This window comes from Mus musculus, chromosome 2 (assembly GCF_000001635.26).
Source record: "Mus musculus strain C57BL/6J chromosome 2, GRCm38.p6 C57BL/6J".
NCBI classification, from domain to species: Eukaryota; Metazoa; Chordata; class Mammalia; order Rodentia; family Muridae; genus Mus; species Mus musculus.
In genome coordinates, this window is record NC_000068.7 from 61524378 (window position 1) to 61545094 (window position 20717).

Genomic DNA, 20717 nt, shown 5'->3' on the forward strand with positions numbered 1-20717 from the left:
TCAATTTCCAAAGACATTGTCCTGTCTGATGATATCAAAGATACTATTGCATTCTCACTTTTCTACTCCAGGTTAGTCTATGTAAGCCCATGCTTTGTGTCCCCAGTAGGAAGCAAGTCTTTTTTCTTTTTTTAAGATAAGGTTTTTCTTATCTTACGCTGTAGCTTTTGCCTCACCTTCCTGGGTGCCAACATTACAGGCATGAACCACCGCATCTACTGAGGACAAGCCTCCTGAAGACCGTGGCTCTTCATTTCCTACCTGGTACTTTAGCATTCAGGATGCAAGGACTACATCTGTGATGTATTTATAAGTGGAGAGGGATTGAGTTTCGAGGCTGCCCTTAACTGAGCCCCCTCGTTACCTGGCTACCCCCACTGCTCTCAGACTATGCCTGCATGGCAAGTATGCCGGAGACAGAACTTTGAAAAGGACATCATGATGTCTTCTTTCCCATCAGGATTTGTCTCACAAACAGTTTATGAGCATTTCACTATGATTTCTGCCCAATTGTTACCCCCAAATTCAAAGCAAAAAAGAAATGTGGGAGTTTCTTTTGATTAAGAATGACTACAGCTGCACCTATATATTAGAAAGTAGAGAAATGTTTGTCTTTTAGTCATGATGAACCTATTGAGTACAATAATTCTCAATCAAAATTTCTGTGAGCAATTGTGGGGAGCGGGTGTGGCGGCAGTCCCAAAGGCGCCAGGGACTGCAGCTAAGTCATATGACTTGCACCTGACTTCCTCATATAAGACACAAACATCTTGAGTGCTGCGCAGGTGCACCAGGATACCGGTGAATCCAATTTGGTGGAGATTTGCCCCTGCTGCCCTGATTAGCTGAAGCTGCGTGCCTGGTGAGGTGGCGTGGCCTGCTGTGCGTGGATGGGAACTGAGAGTATAAAAGAGTGAGAGGCCCAGGGTTCGGGGGAGATATAAAAACAAGGGAGATATAAACAAGGGAGATATAAAAACAAGGGAGATATATAAACAAGGGAGATATAAACAAGGGAGATATATGGAGAAAGAAGAAACAGGACTGAATAAATGTGTGCAGAAGGATCCTGTAGCAGCGTCGTTCTTCCTGGCCAGTTGAGCGCGCGCAAGAAGCAATTTCAGACAGAAAAGTCATATATATATATATATATATATATATATATATATATATATATATATATATATATCCACCCCATCTTTCTAAAAGAACAACTGTCGTTTTCTCAGAGAGCCACTGAACCCAGATTTGTAGTTCAAATTCAGCAGCTCACTATCTCTGTCTTTTTTTTTCCTGGCTGTTTGCAGGCTGGACTTGTTACAATTGGGTCACCTCCCTTCATTCCTTAATTGTACACAATGTCCATGCACTGAAACATCAGATGCTGTAAGACCACGTTATTCCAGTTCTGACAATTTATCTGCAGTTCTTGTGTGTTAAGTCTCATCATTCTGAGACTGTCTGTACTTCTATGATTATGTACGTGGAGAGAGGCTTGCAGGGTTTGTTTACAATTAAAGACGCCATATGCTCCTCTAAGAAAAAAGATGCTAATTACCAGGGGGAAAAAATGAGGCATGGAAATATGGAGTTGCTGCAGTCCTACTATGCCAGCAAGCAAGACACCTTCTATTCAACGGGAACAAATGTGACCAGTCTATCTGTTCAGAAGAGGGTAAAGAGTCAGAAAGCCGCCTTCTACTACTTATATACAAATGCGAAGTGTGCCATATTTTACATTTTCAGACAAAACTGCTTCAAATGCTTGTTCACATATAAAGTTTTTTTTTTCTTTCCATTTTTTATTAGGTATTTAGCTCATTTACATTTCCAATGCTATACCAAAAGTCCCCCATACCCACCCACCCCCACTCCCCTACCCACCCACTCCCCCTTTTTGGCCCTGGCGTTCCCCTGTTCTGGGGCATATAAAGTTTGTGTGTCCAATGGGCCTCTCTTTCCAGTGATGGCCGACTAGGCCATCTTTTGATACATATGCAGCTAGAGTCAAGAGCTCCGGGGTACTGGTTAGTTCATAATGTTGATCCACCTATAGGGTTGCAGATCCCTTTAGCTTTTTGGGTACTTTCTCTAGCTCCTCCATTGGGAGCCCTGTAATCCATCCAATAGCTGACTGTGGGCATCCACTTCTGTGTTTGCTAGGCCCCGGCATAGTCTCACAAGAGACAGCTACATCTGGGTCCTTTCGATAGAAACTCTAAATGCTACTTAAACTGAGTATTTACCACTGATTGAGTAAAAAATCAAAAGTTCAGTCAGACATTTGTCTTCAAAATAATTGCTGGTGCTTGATTTCTTCAGGGTTTTTTTTTTTTTTTTTCCTTTCCTCCAACTGGTTTGTGACTATAAGTAAATTTTTTTTTTCAAGGAAAGAACAATATAATGTATGTAGCTTTGCGTCCAACAACTCGTTGCCATGAAATGTTGTCGCTATACGTCACACTTTCAAGGACAGAGACCCTTGCACCAAGACCCTTGCACCGTTGTTATTCATCACCCCAGGTCTTCTCTTCAAACACAGGCATCCACATAGAATTTCTTCAAGAAGAAAACCCTAACAGTGTGACTAATTGATCACCCATAACCATATACACACAGTGTAAGATCTGGTCCAGCAGTCTGTACAAGGAGCAGGCCTCAGCATTGTTGTAGAGCAGACATAAATTTCTCCACGTTCCCAACAGAACTAAAACAAGAAGTCTAGGCTTTTAGCAAATGGTTCCTTCATGAGCAAACATTTCCAGAAGTTAACTCCACCTCTGGTCATTTTCAACTGAAGTTATCAGAACTCCAAAGCAGCAGGCACCTGACATTAGCCATGTAGTTTTATCGAAGATGCACGTCCCTCCAGCATCCTCCATACCCTAACCACCATAGTCAGGAGGTAGAGTAACTTTGGAGTCACTTCCACAATGACTCAAGTTAAGTCTTACAGTTGTGAAACACAAGTAGGTATCAGTTCTTGTTTCTTATGCTTTAAAATGACGATTATTCAGCAGCAGCAGTAACAACAACAACAACAACAGTAGCAGCAACAGCAGCATGACTGGGGATAATTTCTTACCACTAGTTTCCTCTACCCAGAGGAAGAATTCATGCCTTCCAAACTCTCTCAACAGAATGGTGAGTGAACAGAACTAATGTGGACCTAATGTTGGCAAATTCAATATGGATACACAGGCTCCAGGTACTGAAACTCCACTGGGCCCAGGGACACATCAGGAAACACAATGGAGACAGTGAAAGACTTAGGTAAATAGAATAGAGCCTTTAGGGCTGACATGACATGAGTGCCAAGACTTGAAGCTCTTTTGACCTTCTGGGGCTTTTGCTCAGATTGTCATGCAAGCAAACTTCAGCCACATATCAGTTTGTTAGTTGAATTGTAAACAAAACTAAGTGACCTTAAGTAAGTTTGGTTTATTATTCTTTTTTTGGTTACATTTACATATTTTTGTGTGTGGTCACACATTCATGTGTTGTTGTTGATGATGATGATAACAATGATGACAATGATGATGATGATGTAGGGCCTTGTGCATGCTAGGTAAGCACTCAGCCCAGAATCCCTAAGGTCACTACTCAGCCTTTAAGGCTTACATACCTAAGCCATTGCCAAATACAGTCTGTACTGTTCATGCCTTAAGTGGCTTTTGTATAGTCTCCACAAACTCTCAGCACAGTTACACTGCCCCTCCAGATAGAGTGCCTTGTTTGAGACAAATGTACCTAAAGACATCTAAAGACCTGAACACACAAATGCCTCAGATAACCAGTACCTGGTTATGTGAGCCATTCCCTTCTTAAGCAGTGGACACTTCCTAGTGATGAAGGCAACCACCTCCATCCACCACCTCCACCCACCACCTCCATGCATCATTATCATCTCCATCCATTACCTCCATCCACTACCTCCATCCACCACCTCCATCTACCACCTCCATCCATCATCTCTATCCACCACTTCCATCTACCATGTCCATCCATCACCCCCATCAACTCCATCCATCAACTCCATCTATTACCTCCATCCACCACCTCCACCCATGGCCTCCATACACCATCTTCATCCATGCCTGCTCTCCTGCTTTGCTTTGTCTACCTTCACTTTGATCTCATCTCACCTTTGTCCCCAAATCGTTGGTTACATCACATTAAACTAAATTCAAACTCTAATTTCCCAGATTTGATAATTAACCCCTGATGTTTGCCTATCTACTTCTTCGATTTGATTCACTCTGGGCAATCCTCTAAGCAGAGAGCTCTCCCTGGACTAATTCATCTACGACATGTGATAAACCACAATACAACTTCCTACACAATAGCTATGAATGATAAAGACCTCCACATGTGTGGCCCCACAGCATTATTATAAATGTAAGTCTTATTCTCCAGATGTTAATTGTCATGGAGGCTTACTGATGAATAAGCTCACTGTGGGGCAGTGGGTGTGGGGGAAAGAGGGGAGTGGGAGAGAACCCATGTCCTGCCAGAGTTTTGGTGTTTTGGGTAGGCGGATGCAGGAGGACCGTGTACATTTTTTGCGCAGCCCCAGGTGGGTGTCTGGCTGTGTTAAGCCACTGACCCCACACAGAGGGTGGTAGACAAGGGGCAGCCCCAGGTACCAGGTTTTTAGCCTCCGGCATTTCATACTGAATATGGAGGAAGAGCTGAGAACAAAATAGGGGCCCCGAGGCAGCACTCGGCCCCAAGGATGAAGGGAGCGAGCAGGGGATAGGGGACACTGGATGGTTTTCACGCAGGCAAGAGTCCTTGGTCAGGTCCGTGACTGGAGCACAGGAAGGCCTCTTGGCGGGAGGTTAGACACGGCTCTTTAGGAGAAAACCCATCCCATCGTTCAAGCATGGCGGGCGTTGATGATCAGAGACTGTCTAAGGTTTTAGAGCTTTATTATAGAAAGGCAGGGAGAAAGAGAAAAGGTAGAAAGAAGGGCCAGCTATGGCTACGTGGAGAGAGGGGGAAAGAGAGAGAAGGAGGGCCAGAGAGTAAGAAAGGTGAGAGCTTAAGAGAGCTAGGAGGGGCCAAGCAGCCCCTCTTATAGTGGGCTAGGCTATCTTGTTGTTGCCAGGTAACTGCGGAGGAGCATACCTGGCTATAGTCAGGTAACTGTTGGGGTGGAGTCTAGCCAGAATGCCAGAAGCTTGGGACATTGTCTGCGTGACTGAGTCACCGAATTATGGACAGGCTCCTGATTTTGGAAACGTGGCTCGCCTTTCTGTCCCTTGTAGATTTCTCTGTTATAGGCAGCCTATTTTGATTGAATGGGGCTTGCTATGGTGACCCAATAGAAAAATAATCTATCGGGTGCTGCTGTTAAATAGCTTTTCATGAGAGTTGTGCATATCTTATCTCTGACTCATCCTGTCAAATATTTCTCTGATTCATCACTTTGAGTGCCCCTCAATTAGATGTTATGTCCCAAGCTTCTGGCATTCTGGCTAGACTCCACCCCAACAGTTACCTGACTATAGCCAGGCTGCTTCTGTCTACCAACTAACTTTATTTTCATAGTTTGGGATTAATGCTATGTCTATTCCAGCTAGAAGAATTAAAGATCTATACTAAAGAAATGTCTGTATTTCAGGTAGATCACATATACCAAGAAGGTCTTTGGATGTGATCTCTATCTAGAGCTGCCATGTTGTTGGATTAAAATTTCTCTACACATTATTTTTGTTATTAATGATTATTAACTATCAATTTGCAACTTCAGAATTGTTTTCTATATTAACTCATTTAGGCCTAACAGCTATGCCTTCTTATCACCCCCTTAATAGGTAAGGAAAATAAAAGATCTGAAAAGTACGGTCAGGTCACAGAATCGTGCAACAAGAGGAAGGAAGAAGACCTATCCCCAAAACACTAAGTTGGGCTTTTTTTTAACCACACATGTAACTGGTCTTAAAAAATGTACAATCATTTCACCTATGGGAGAATTGTGGCTTCAGTATTCTAAAACACATACAGTAGTTTTAATCTTGAATTATCTCTAAGACTTGAAGACTTATAAACAGTTACTCTCATCTGCTTACAGATAACCCACATGGTAACCCCAGCTCCTAAGTGTGTTTCTTCACCTTTAGTTCTCTTTCCACATATCCTTCCAGAAACATGTATTGCAGATATGTCCTCATGATAAGGAAGGTCCATTACTGTTCTAAAACAGAGCAGCTATGAACATGAGACCTTCTAGAACTTGAGCCTACTAACGCTCCCTCTGGAGGGAGTAGAGGGGGCTCATAAAACATCAAGCCTTCATGACATCCCTACAAGAACTCTTCTCTATCAAAGAATATATAACAGGTAAACAATAGACCAGTGGGGGAAGGAGGGACAGGGGAAGAGGACAGAAAACTCTTCAGTGATGTTGCTCCTATAAACTACACAGAGGATTTCCCAATAGTTTGCATCTGGGTTGTCCCTGCTTCTGTAATTAACCCAAATAAACTCATTGGTTCACCAAACTAGACTTAGAAACTCTCTTATGTGCCCTCTCTATGTGAAGTATGTAGACATCTCCTTTTGACCCCAGGAAGAGTCGGACAATAGCATAGCTGTAAGAAGGGTGTGATCTTTGCTGGCTAAGCCTACCTATATATACCTAGTAGGCTTTCCCTTCCTTACTTCTGGTATTCCTCTAGCCACCAAGGACCCTAGGCTATGCTTCCCAGGAGTGAGGTAATCACATGAGCAATAAAGTGGAACTGATCAGCATATTGGACCATTGCTAGAAAATCACTCCTGCAGAACAGTTCATGAGCCAGGTGCAGTCAACTTTGTATGCAATAACAATAACCAAAAATATACACATAATCACAAGGCCTCCCATTGCAGGCTATGGGCAGTGTTCCCTGAATGGCAACAAACTGCACGGGCTTGCTCCCAGGATCTCCCTTGCTACCTGCTACTGGGTATTACTTAGCTGTCTCCCAAGGTAACTCTGATATTTCTCATACAATTCCCACAAATTCTTTCTCCTCACCTTGGATGCTGCCTCCTTAATTCAAAGGCCTTACCCACCCACTTTTCTCCTACTTCTGTGGGACTAGGCAATTCAGTTGCTCTGGTATGTTACATAGTTTTCTATGCAGGCATTTCTTCATCTGCTTTCCATGGTTTTGTTAAGCATTCTTTACATATTAAAAAATGGTTCTTTGCTGCATTTGTGAACACCAGTCTGCCTAGCATCTGTCTTTTAACGCTTTAAACTTCCTTTCTAATGAAAGCCCTACATTCTTGTTATTCAAATGGTCATTTCTTTTAGGTTTCTAGACTTTGTGCCACTGAAAAGCCCTTCATTTCCTAGGATGTTACAATTGCCCACAATTTTTTTGTCTGTGGTTTTTGCTATTATTTTCCTACAGCTCAATATTTCATTTATCTGCAGTTTATTTAAGCTGTGAAAGATTATCACATATCTTAGTCTTGCTCATTTTTAGATAAGGTGTATTATTATTATGCCATACAATTGGCTCTAATACAACACTTCATTCTACCTGTAGGTCAGGGAGATATTATAGCAGGAGACCCAAATGTTCAAGTAGGAATGGAAAGGGTCACCATCATCCTAGGGACTAGGAACTGCTACGTTGTGCCAGATTTCTAATTCCACCTGTGGCTGGGCCTCTTCTCCATCCCTACCTTCACTTATCAGCTTCAGGGTTCTTCTGTCCTTCTTGCTTTCTACTTGGGCACCTTATCCATCCTATCCCTCTCCCCAGCTTGCTTCTGCTTCTGGCCCTCTTCAGAGCCTAATGTGATACCTGAGGCCCCTTCTCCAGATCCAGATCCTAGCTTTACATTTTTTCAAATGCCTCAGCAGAGGCCTTGCCATCTTTGCTGAATAATAAGCATTTGCTTCTCTAACTGAAAATGTCAACACACAATGTTCCTTAAGTGCTTGGTTTATTTCTGTACTCTGTGTTTCACTGATCCATCAAGTATCAAAATGTTTAATTTTTATATAACTTTATAGGATGATTTTTTTAAACCTAAGTGTTCTCCATTTGTGATCACCACTTTTTATTGCTCTTCTGTTTCCCAATTCGCTCTTTCACCACCCCAATCCCACAGTGAACTTTAGTATCATATTGCATAATACTCGACCTCAGGCATTCGGCAACAAATGGCAGGAGAGAATGATGACCCTTGACAAAGTGATCTTGACCTTTGAGCTTTAACAATGGATTCTTTAGTTTCTTCCATCTTTTTGGTTTCTGTTACACAATCAGTACAGCTGGGACTCAAAATTGAACCTGAATGATTATTTAATAATGGCTACTCCAACTATTAGCAAATGATGAAACTGTATTGAAATCAGCTCTTAGCTTGACTATGCAGCAGAGACATCTGAGTGTTTTGCTCCTGGAACAGTAAAGCTGTTGTGGATATGGGCAGAAACAGGCACCTAGGGCCTTTCCCACCCAAGAAACATAAGATTAAGAAAAGCTGCGTTGCTTTCTACTTCCAATGCAGTAAACCTAGATAACTTTCTTGCTTCTGAAGGTATGGAACAGTGTGAATAGTTTACACGATTTCCTAGGGATTCAGAATAGTATAAAGTGAATTCGAGTGAAAGAAGTAGAGAATTTAACTTGAACATGACTATGTTGTTCTGATGTTCAAGCTGGTCTTACCTCTCAGTAGTTGCTGCAAAATGAAGAGCTGTCCCTGCCCCTCATCTAGACAACATGGGAGAGCTGGTTCCTAAGGCATGAGACTGGGAGAGCTGGCCCTGGTGGCTCAGGCACAGGAGAGCTGGTAGGCTGATGAACACAGCTTGCACCCAGGCCCAGAGCCACAGCTTTGAGTTGGCTCACCCTAACACAGATCTATCCCATTTGTGAACTGCTGAAGTGTATGAAAGGGTCTGGTTCTGCAGAACCAAAGCCAAATCCACAGGCTCTCTATGGCATTGGTCAACAACAGGCTATCCGAGAGAAGCCCTGAGAGAAGCCCTGATCCAGTATTCACAGTGTAGCAGAAGCCAAAGGCCTCGAGCCAAACCAATGACTCATTGCAATGCACATTTGCAAGTAAAAATGTTTGGGCAAAAGGGTGTACTGCAGAACATTACTGCAGCTGCTTCCAGAGCTTCCACACAGAAATTTCGTTGTTGTTTTGCTTGTTTATTTTGTTTTCTTTTCATTTGCAGGGGAGGTTGCAAGGGTGAAAGGCAGATATGGAGGGAGGGGGAAGATGAGGAGGATTAGGGTGCATGATGTGAAATTCACACACACACAAAAAGTTATTTTTTTTTAAATGAAAGAAAAAGAAAAGAGTCAGAAAACACACACATGACTTCCATTCTGCTTCACTGGTGGAAACACTTATGGGCACACTCAGCATCAAGGAAATCCGGGACTTGTATTTGGATCATTGCATGTCTAGGAAGAATGAATCTGGGAGGTAAGTGGCCTCCTTGGTGGTACAGATTTTTGTTGTTGCTGCTGCTGTGGTTCAGATGGATAAAGAAAATAGACTCAAATGTTCATAGCAACCATCTCTTGTTAGTGAGATTTGAGGAGACTTTCTCTTAATGTTTTCTGAATTGTCTAAACATTTTTAAATGACTATTTTCTTCACAGGAAGACAGCTTGAAATGTTATTAAATTAAGAGAAAGAAGGCTAGAGATGAATACACATTACCTGCAGTTGTGTTTGGAAGACAAGATCCTTTTTCCTTCTTGCTTTCACGTGGTTTCTGATTTTTTTTAATTTATTTGAAATTTTAGAATGTAGTTCACCAAATGTCTTAGTTCTTGCAGGGGCAGGTAGAAATGTTGTCACAGACTATATTTGGGCTTCACACATGGTCACAATTACAATGTACTTCTGTCAAAGCCCTCTGCTTTCTTTGTTCAAAAATAGAAAGTAAACCTGTTTATATATGACTCTCAGTAAGATGGTGAACAGCACAGAAATCTTCAGCCTGGCCCCTTAAAGCAGTCATTTTAAGGAAGTCATCTGCTATATTGTAGACTGGTAGGTCTATGCACCTGCTAAGTAGTTCTTCTCATATAAGTTGTAACATTCTCCAGCTATAGAACAATTTCTCAGTGCTTACTCAGCTATCCCTGTGGGACATAGCTGTCCCTTCTCTCTTACCTGAGATCTACTGTGCATTCAAGTAGGGCTAGCTCACTAAATTATCCACTGCGGTTCCAAACCATGGACACGCAAGATGCCATATTGCTACCATGCTTCATATTTCAATGATGTTCATGAAGACCTAAGAAATTAATTAAATTCATATTAACTGATCTTGATTAATAAAGATTGAAAGAGAAAGAAACTAAACTATCATGAACAAAATTTATAAGACTCGGGACAGCAAAATAGCTCACCAGAAAATGTGGTTTTTCCATGTGGGGAAACCCTAATAATTAAAGTCAAAATCTACCTTGACCAGATAACTCCTCTGAGCTAGATGCAAAATGGAGGGTTCCCTTTACCAGCAGGGCTTTCCCTTCTCTGATCTTGTCTGGGGAGCCCAATCCCCCATACCCTCTACCTGGGGAAGGTCAAGGAGTCCTTGGCAGACCTTTAAGTTCAACTCTCCTAGCCCCTTTCCATAAGAACCCAACCAGCAGGGATCTGGGATACTTGGGATGCCTCTCCATACAAATCAGACATGCACAGTACTTTAAACTCTGGGCAATAATTTTTATTTACCCAGAAAACTCCTTCCCACTCTCCAAAATTCATATATCCCTTTTCCACCCTGAATAAAGTGTATGCATTCAAGCCCCAGTGTCTTAGTTAAGGTTTCTATTGTTGTGAAGTGGCACCATGATCAAGGCAATTCATATAAAGGACATTTAATCGGAGTGGGCTTACATGTTCAGAGGTTCAACCCATCATCATCAAGGCGGGAAACATCAAAGCATCCAATGAGAGGACTGAGTTAGCCAGAGCCAGGCTGACTCCATGACAGGTTGCAAACTGGCAACTTGGAAGACAAGGCCTAAGTTTCTGTTTTCCATAAATGAGAACCTGGATCCAGGAACTTTTAGCTAGCCAACCACAGCTCTAGGCAGCCAATCTGAGAATACCTGATCATTTGGCCTGAAGCAAGAATCAGTAGCTAAAATGAGTAAGAAACCACCCTGGAAAATCTCCAGAGCCCTAACCAATTATAGAATCCGATACATCCCCTAGAGATAGAGCTAATTAATCAAGGTAAAAGGGCGCATACCCCTCCCTGAAATTCCCCTGACAATAAAAGCTGAGCCTGTGAGTTCACCAGGGGTCTCTATTCCCAAATCAGGAGACCCCTACTTGCAAGAAATTCAGCTGAATAAATGCTCTTTTGTATACTATTTGAGTCTGGGATATCATTTTTGGGTAGTTCTCAGGCCCTAAAACCAGAGAGACATGCTGGAGGAGCTGAAAATTCTACTCTTGTTCCAAAGGAAAACAGGAGGAAGACTATCTCCCATGTGGCTAGGAGAAGAGTCTGAAAGCCCATCCTCTCAGTGACATACTTTCTCCATTAAGGCCATACTTTCCAATAGTGCTACTCCCTGGGCCAAGTATACTCAAGCCACCACATTCCATTCCTTAGCCCTCATAGACTTGTTCAAACATATGAGTCTATGGGGTACATACCTGGCCATAGCATAACGCAAACTACATGTAGCCCAATTCAAAAGTCCCATAGTCTATAGCAGTCTCATCAATGTTAAAAGTCCAAAATTCAAAATCTCTTCTATGATTCATGCAATCTTTTAACTGTAATCCCTTATAAAATCAAAATTAAAGTGCAGACCACATACCTCCAACATCACAGGATATACATTATCATTGCAAAACTTCATAGTGAGGAAATACTGAACCAAAGCAAGACTAGAAACCAGATGGACAAACTCCAGACTTCACATCTCCATGTCTGATGCCTGACTCTTTTCTGCTTTGTTGACTGTAGCACAAGTCTCTTTGGCTGGTTCCACTCCCTGTTAGCAGCGTTCAACAGATATCCCTCAGTTCTGGCATCTCAACCATCTTGGGGTATCCAAGGCAACACCACAGAATGGTACAGCTTCTTGATCCAATGTCTTGGATCCACACATTATCTCCTGGGGGTCTCAAAGGGGCTTGGGTCACTTCTACAGCTTTGCCCTCTATAGCACTCTGGTTGACCCCACTCTACTCCTGCTGCAGTTCTCGGTGGTCATCCTATGGCAATGACATGACCAATATTCTGCAGTCTTCTGCTGTGACTAGGCTTCACCAATTGCCTCTTATATGCTCTCTCCATGGTGCCTCAACTTCTTTGCATGACTCCTTCAGTCCTGGGCCATCAACTGCAACTAGGTCTGCACCTTTAACAATGGTCTTCCCTGACCTCACACAATGCCAAGCCTCAGCTGCTCTCTTATTGCCTTCAAAACCAGTATCACCTTGATAATTTTTACACATTACCAAGTCCAGCTGAAACAAGAGGTCCAACCTTGTCTATCTCTGGAATATATCCTCTTTGTGCTCTCAGAAAACACTTCCAGATTTCACCTCAGTGATGCTGGTCTCTTCTTAATCACCACTAATTTCTTAGCTCTACCTAACCAGCATCAATTGCCCCAGTAGTTCCTTCTATTCTGGACGCTAAAACCAAGCCACATGGCTGAAGCTGCCACGTTCTGCTGCTTGTGGGGCTGAAGAAGATGGCTCCCCTTGTTCTGTTGCATTATCACCAGCTTCCTTTTTTTTTTTTTTTTTTTCAACTCCTTTATTGCCTAAGCTTGGCTGTCCTGGAACTTGCTGTCTAGATTGACCTTGAACTCAGATCTGCATGGCTCTGTCTCCTGAATGCTGGGATCAAAGTTGTGTACCTCTACACCTGGAGTTAAGTTTTTCATCACCTAGAGCTTGCTCTGTCCAGGCTGGCTTTGAACTCAGAGATCTGCTTGCCTTAGTCTCCTGGGATCCAAGGTGCCTCAGCCAACACTTTTTATGGCCACTATTCCTCAAGATCCAGGTCAAAAAAGCTTGTGTCTTCCAGCCTCAAGATCTGGACCACAAGTGTGTCCTCCATTTCTGGATTGTAGTTCATTCCAGATTAAAAATCTAAATGTAACTATAACCAGGTAAGAATGTCTAACATGATATAACTATTCCTTGTTCAACTGCAAACACATAAACAATAAGTTTAGCTGGGTAAGATCTTGTCCCAAGGTCATCACTCCCTTGATTGTTTATCTCCTTGAACAGAAGATTCAGCTCCATTCTACTTCTTTATTCTTTGAGCCATATAGTTTGTACTTTTCCTTTTGAAGCTTACTATGATTGATCAGAATGCTTTTCATGAGACTAAACCAGAGAACAAAGTCCCTACTGGGCTTCTGTGAGACTTTTGCTGTCAATGCAATTAATATAAATCTCTTTACCTTAGCCTCAGGTAGACTCTTCAGAATAGGGAAAAGAGCAACCACATTCTTCACCAAAAACACAACAGAAGTAGTCTCTAGGCTACATAACTGAAATTCTTCTCCACTGAAACCTCTTAGACCAGGTCTGCACATTTCAATCACCTTCAGCATCAAAGGTTTCCATATTCCTACTAGAGTGGACCATTAATCCCCTCTTAAAGCATTCCACTGCTTTCTGAAGTCCCAAAATACACATTTCTCCCAACAACATCATGGTCAGGCTGATCATAACAATACCCAACTCAGGTTACCAACTTTTGTCTTAGTAAGGATTTCTGTTGCTATGAAGAAACATTATGACCAAAGTAACTCTTATAAAAGACAACATTTAATTGGGGCTGGCTTACAGGTTCGGAGGTTCAGTCCATTATCATCAAGGAGAGAAGCATGGCAGCATCCAGGCAGGTATGGTGCAGGAGGAGCTGAGAGTTCTACATCTTGTTCCAAAGGCAAACAGAAGAGGGCTATCTCCCATGTGGCCAGAAGGAGGTTCTCAATCCCCTCCTCACAGAGATCCACTTCAGTCAACATGGCCTTACTTCCTAATAGTGCCATTCTGTGCGCCAAGCATATTCAAATCACCACACCCACCCCAATAAAGTTATGTGCCCAACTAAAATCATCTAAGAGAGCTGTTTCACTGAAGATCATTGGAGATTGCTTTCAGCCTTCATCTAAAAGAACTGTAACACCATGATAAGATCTTTGAAGTGGTACCTACCCCTCCAACCTCCACCCTCTGCCCACTCATTCCCAGCCAGTATCATACAGATCCCATAGCTTCCAGACTCTGCTTCAACCTTCCAGTCCAGTGTACACCATCTGGACACCCTGAGAGAGGAGAAAGTAGAGTACACAGAACCACAGCTGGATCTCAACACATATACCACAGCTGGTACCTGGAACGTGGTGCCACAGCTGGAGGAACCAAATACCTGATAGCAAACTGCCAACCCTGGTGACCTGAGTCTCATCCCAGGGATTCACAGGATGGAAGGAGAGAACCAATTACCACAAGTTGTCCTCTGATCCTACATATGCACTGTGGCACACATAAAAGTAAAATAAAACAAAATAAATAAATATTTAAAAACGGAATTCCCGATAACATAAAAATAACAGCTTATTCACAGAGATAAGTGCATTTAGAAGCACTTATAGCAGCAGAAAACAAAGCAAATGGAAGGAAGGTACTGCACCTGGAAAATGAAGCAAAATTGTAAAATGTTTTTCTTCCTTTTCTCTTGCCCTTATATATTTCTCTCTCCTTGGAACTCAAGGTACCCAGACATCACTTAAATGCAAGCATCATGATATAATGAAGAGCAGGAACACTCACTATACACAGGTATTCACAAACATCTCATGTTTCAGGGGCCCAGTGACTCTGCCTGTCAGCTTTTGGTGTGATTCGTGTGGAGTAAGGACCGGAGGAAAGAGAATGATATAGAAGAATTCAGGTCCATTTTAACCTCTCATCTTAGATAAGATTGCAAATGTCTGCTTTCAGTTTTAGACACATCCAAGTATTTAAAAAATCCACCCCTTGCTTTATGTTCAGAGGTATTTTTGTTTTGTTTAATTGTTCTGCTACTCCAGGGCTTCAGGTTTGACCATGTGTTCTAGTTGTTTTATCAGCTGCCCTGGCACGTTCCTTTGTTCCTCTAGATTTCCCCTTTCCTTCTTTGAGAAACACACTGAACACATTGATTCCTGGCAGCTGTTCTGCATCTCTTTGTGACGACTGAGACAAAGAGTTAGCTAGGTCTGCTGTACCAGTCAATCAAACTGGCTTGGAATTTGCATTTATAAATATTCCATTGATGATTTTTTTAAATAAGAGCTATTATTGCCCTACTTCATGTTTTCATTTTCCTAACCTACCCTTCTTACTTATGAAGCACAATAGATAACCAATATATCATCCATATTTAAAGAAAAAAAGCAAACACAAAAGAGAAGCAAAGAGGAAGGAATACCTTCCTAAAATTTCCTGCAACTCTAGATTTCTAAAAATAATTGAAGATCAGTGTCTTTGCAGAATAGATTTGTATGGTTCTTACCCCTTATGATCCCCAGATCCCAGAGTTTGCTCTAGAAACTAATTAGAGCTTTTGCTGAAGTCCATTTTTAGCCTATGTTGATACAGTAGGTCACTGTGGCTTTTTCATAAAAATGGGTCTTGTAGAAGAGCATCACACCCATAAGAATGTATTTGATGGTAAACAAATATGCTTCTTTGGTTAATGGTAAATACATGCATTTCTTTGGTTAACTTGGGCCCTCTTCTGTTGTCTGCCAAGAGAAAGCACCTTCAGCTTACACTTGGCAAAATGGCAGAGACCTAAGCTATGGGAGAAGGCTGTCCTCACACTATTTGCTTTGTAAGGGGAAGAAGGAGAACGTGTTGTAAATTGTGTAAGTTGGTGAAACAATAATAAATTGTTGGGACCATGAAGATTTTTTCTGTTTTATTTTTTTCCCAAAAGAGCACTTCAAAATTATGAATACAGAATACACAGAGAAATTTTGGTAGTCATTTCTGCCATATGAAAAGGAAACTAGAGAGATGAAGGAGATGTAAGGCCTGGAGAAATGTGGATGAGAGGACAGAATGCTAATATCCATTTATCGGTGAGTGCAAACCATGTGTGTCTTTTGTAATTGGGTTACCTCACTCAGGATGATATTTTCTAGTTCCATCCATTTACCTAAGAATTTCATGAAGTCATTGTTTTTAATAGCTGTGTAGTAGTCCATTGTGTAAATGTACCACATTTTCTGTATCCATTCCTCTGTTGAGGGGCATCTGGGTTCTTTCCAGCTTCTGGTTGTTATAAATAAGGTTGCATAGTGGAGCATGTGTCCTTCTTACCGGTTGGAACCTCTTCTGGGTACATGCCCAGGTGTAGTATTGCCGGAACCTCCAGTAGTACTATGTCCAATTTTCTGAGGAATCACCAGAGTGATTTCCAGAGTGGTTGTACCAGCTTGCAATCCCACCAATAATGTAGGAGTGTTTCTCCTTCTCCACATCCTCGCCAGCATCTGCTGTCACCTGAGTTTTTGATCTTAGCCATTCTGACTGGTATGAGGTGGAATCTCAGGGTTGTTTTGATTTGCATTTCCCTGATGACTAAGGATGTTGAACAATTCTTTAGGTGCTTCTTGGACATTTGAATTTCCTCAATTGAGAAGTCTTTGTTTAGCTCTGTACCCCATTTTAATAGGGTTATTTGATTCTCTGGAGTCTAACTTCTTGAGTTCTTTGTAATATATTGAATATTAGCCCTCTATTGGATGCAGATTTGGTAAAGATCTTTTCCAAATCTGTTGGTTGCCGTTTTGTCCTATTGACAGTGTCCTTTGCCTTACAGAAGCTTTGCAATTTCATGAGGTCCCATTAAGTGGATATTATCCCCAAAGCTCAAAATACACAAGATACAATTCATAGACCACATGAAGCTCAAGAAGAAGGAAGAACAAAGTGTGGATGCTTCGGTCCTTCTTAGAAGTTAGAACAAAATACTCATGGGAGGAAATACGGAGACAAAGTGTGGAACAGAGACTGAAGGAAAGGCCATCCAGAGACTGCCACACCTGGAGATCCATCCCATATACAGTCACCAAACCCAGACACTATTGTAACTGCTAACAAGTGCTTATTGACAGGAGCCTGATATAGCTGTCTCCTGAGAGGCTCTGCCAGAGCCTGACAAATACAGAGGTGGATGTTCTTAGTCAACCATTGGAATGAGCACGGGGTCCCTGATGGAGGAGTTAGAGAAAGGACTGAAGGAGCTGAAGGGGCTTGCAACCCCATAAGAAGAACAACAATATCAACCAACCAGACCCCCCAGAGCTCCCAGGGACTAAACCACCAACCAAAAAGTATACACGGAGGGACCCATGGCTCCAGGTGCATATGTAGCAGAAGATGGGCTTATCTGGCATCAATGGAAGGAGAGGCTCTTTGTCCTGTGAAGGCTCGATGCACCAGTGTAGGGGAATGCCAGGGTGGTAAAGTGGGAGTGGGTGGGTGGGTGGGGGAGCACCCTCATAGAAGAAGGGGGAGTGGGGAAGGGATAGGGGGTTTCCGGGACATGGGGGAAAGGAGATAACATTTGAAATGTAAATAAAGAGAATTAAAAAAAAAAAAGAGGACAGGATGACCAGCTGTCCCTTTTCCAAAGCTGTTGACTAATAACTAGCAACATCTGGCCATTTATCGAATGCTTTATTAATTATTGTTTATAGAAGCATCTGATGACATAACTGTGCAGAAAGGTTTTAAACAACGGATTGTGGGGGAGAATGCCAACTTTAAAAGGTAAATCTAAACAAGAATAATAAGTAGGTTTTGACATCTGTATCAGTTAGGGTTCTCCAGAGTCATAGAACTTATGGAATGTCTCTCTATATTGAGGGAATGTATTGTGATGACTTACAGTCTGTAGTCCAGCTAACCCAACAATGGTCAGCTGAGGACGGGAAGTCCAAGAATCTAGTAGTTGCTTAATCCAATGAGGCTAGGTGTTTCAACTGATCTTCTGTATAAGCTGCAATCCTAAAGAAGTAAGCTCCAAAAGATGTGCTGGCAAGTTAAGTGCAAGCAGGCAAAGAAGAACGAGTCTTCCTTCTTCCATTGTCCTTATGTAGGCTTCCAGAAAAGGTGTGGCCCAGATTAAAGGTGTGTACTACCACACCTGGATCTGGAACTTGCTTTGTCCCAGTCTGACCTTGAACTCAGAGATCATCTTGCCTCAGTCTCCTGGGATTAAAGGTGTGTAATACCTTGCCTGGACCTAAGCTTTTCTTGGCCACTATGCCTCCAAGATCTGGATCACAGGTGTGCCCTCCAGTTCTGGATTGTAGTTCATTCCAGATACAGTCAAGTTGACAAGAAGGAATATCCATTACAACATCCACAACTAATTCCACGTTATGTAATTTTTGAAACCCACACTTGCCTCTCTGTACTAAAGTCTGCCAGGATTCACATGGCCCCAATACAATGGCATTAAGAACAGTCTATCATTGTTTATTCTTTGTGATCAGTTGTTTATCCGGTGTTAAACAAATATTGTGGGAAGAATAGATTGGAACAGGCTTCAGAACTATTCTTTGGATGCTCATCAACAGAAACACAGAGAGACAGCAGAGCTCAGCACTTGGATAGATAAAATCCAGCAGGAAATCTAAAAGAAAACTGACTCGAATTTTAAATCTTCAACAATGAATAGAGTCATGGGATTACTGGTATAAATGCAAACCTGATGCTGCAGAAAATAACTCTGAATTTTTGTTTCCAAAAAATAAATATATCAACTTGTCTTTCCAAGGAGATCCTTAATGATACATGTGCCAGGGTAATGTATGCATATATATATATATATATATATATATATATATATATATATATATAATGTGTGTACTTTATATATAGGCTTTTTTGAAAAAAGCAGAAGTAAAAAAAAAAAGCATGAAGAACATATAACATATGGCATTCTCTGTCGCCTCAGCTGGTGTTTGCCATTTCCTGCTTGTAACTTTCTTAATTTTACATCTTCTTTTCAATTTCAATATACTAGACATTTAAATCAGAATTTTAAGTTGGTCTCCCCCCTTTTTTCCCATTTGCTGTTCCTGCTCCTATTAGTTTTTTTCAGCTACACGATGAGCTCTAACTAATTTAAAGAAGAGCTTGTGATTGCTGTGAGGTATCATCAGGATTAATCAATGCAGCGTTCATGATGATGTGACTACCCAGGGTAGGAGATGCTCAGAGGCGAGCAATAAAATAAAAACTTATTCTAATATCTTAATCGAATTCTGTAGGACTTTAACTGATATTAGGGAGAATGAAAATCTGTGACTGTTACAGAGCCGGTCTTCAAAATAATACCCAAGTCACTCTGATCCACTTACACATCGCCCCTCAGAAGTGGTGCCTTGGTTTCCTAACCCCAACCAAAGCCAGGCCACCCGAGGAAGAAGTCCTCTTTAGAAAACTCGGGAAAGCAAAAGCATCCTTAACCCTCAGACAAACAAGTTCTTCCTCAAACCACCTTACTAGGATTCCAAAGTATTAAGAGCCTGGTCTCTGCTGGCTGCAGAAACATTTCTCATCAATTCCAAAAGTCAAAAGTGAAGGGAAGAGAACAAAAAATAAAAGCCGCCTTACTCCTTCTACAGTGAATCTTTGGGGCCAGCCAGACGGCTCAGTGGATAAAGTTATCAGAGCCTGAGTCTGATGCCTGGACCCACGTGACCAGAGAAGAGAAGCAGTTCTCAAGAGTTATCCTCTCACGTCCACATGACTGCCTGACACGTAGGGAATAAGTAAATAAATGAGATATAATAATATCTCTGCCGGGCAGTGGTGGCATACGCCTTTAATCCCAGCACTTGGGAGGCAGAGGCAGGCGGATTTCTGAGTTCCAGACCAGCCTGGTCTACAAAGTGAGTTCCAGGACAGCCAGGGCTACACAAGAAACCCTGTCTCAAAAACCACAAAAAAAGTTTAACAACAAAAACGTATCTTGTTCTACACTAGAAATCAGTTGCACTCTTCCATACTCAGGCAGTAGTGCCTAAGATGAGACTGTGTCCGCTAAGGGCTAATGTAGCTAGGTAGAATTCCGTCAGCGTCTTAGCTGTCAAAGTGTGTCTAGCGGCTCTTAATCGAAATTCCTCTTAATCACATACATGCACATGAATCCCACCACACTCCTCCTGCTTCACTAGCTTTTAGAGGATGGGGGTATTATCTTAAAATCTTAGGATTTGCGATTGAAAACTCACGCCAGCGCCTCCCTTGTATGCTTCCTCAAAGCTGTCTGATGGCGTTATGCTTTGCGCTTTCGTGAATCCTTCTACCATGACGATGGCCAGGTTTCAGTGGAATTACAAATATCAGTAGTTACAAAATTTGAGGGGGGGGGGGAGAGAAGGGGGGAGAGAGAGAAAGAGAGAGAGATCAGGCTGGAGAGATCAGTAGTTAAGAACTTGTACCTCTCTTTCAGTGGCCCGGAGCTTGTTTTCCAGTGCCCATATGAGATGGCTGGCAGTTACCTATCACTCCAGCTCCAGGGGACTTAAAGCCTCTGATGTCTTTGGGCACTGGCACTCACAGACACAGACATATACATGCAAACATAATTGAAATGTTAAAATAAATGCTTAAAAGCAAAAGATACAAACATTCTAGGCTACCCGTCTTCCTGCGGTATCGAGGGCGGTAATTTC

General features: G+C 42.1%; 1 long non-coding RNA gene across 2 annotated transcripts; it reads left to right on the forward strand.

The window, feature by feature from the left end:
- The first annotated feature begins 9109 nt into the window (after positions 1-9109).
- On the forward strand, positions 9110-18122 carry Gm33841. Of its 2 annotated transcripts, XR_374568.2 has the most exons (4): positions 9286-9450; positions 14750-14817; positions 15959-16103; positions 16847-16885. It is a non-coding gene; the product is annotated as a predicted gene, 33841 (long non-coding RNA). The 2 variants fall into 2 exon arrangements; XR_001783316.2 differs by lacking the exon at positions 14750-14817 and having other exon boundaries at positions 9110-9450; positions 16847-18122.
- The last annotated feature ends 2595 nt before the right edge of the window (positions 18123-20717 follow it).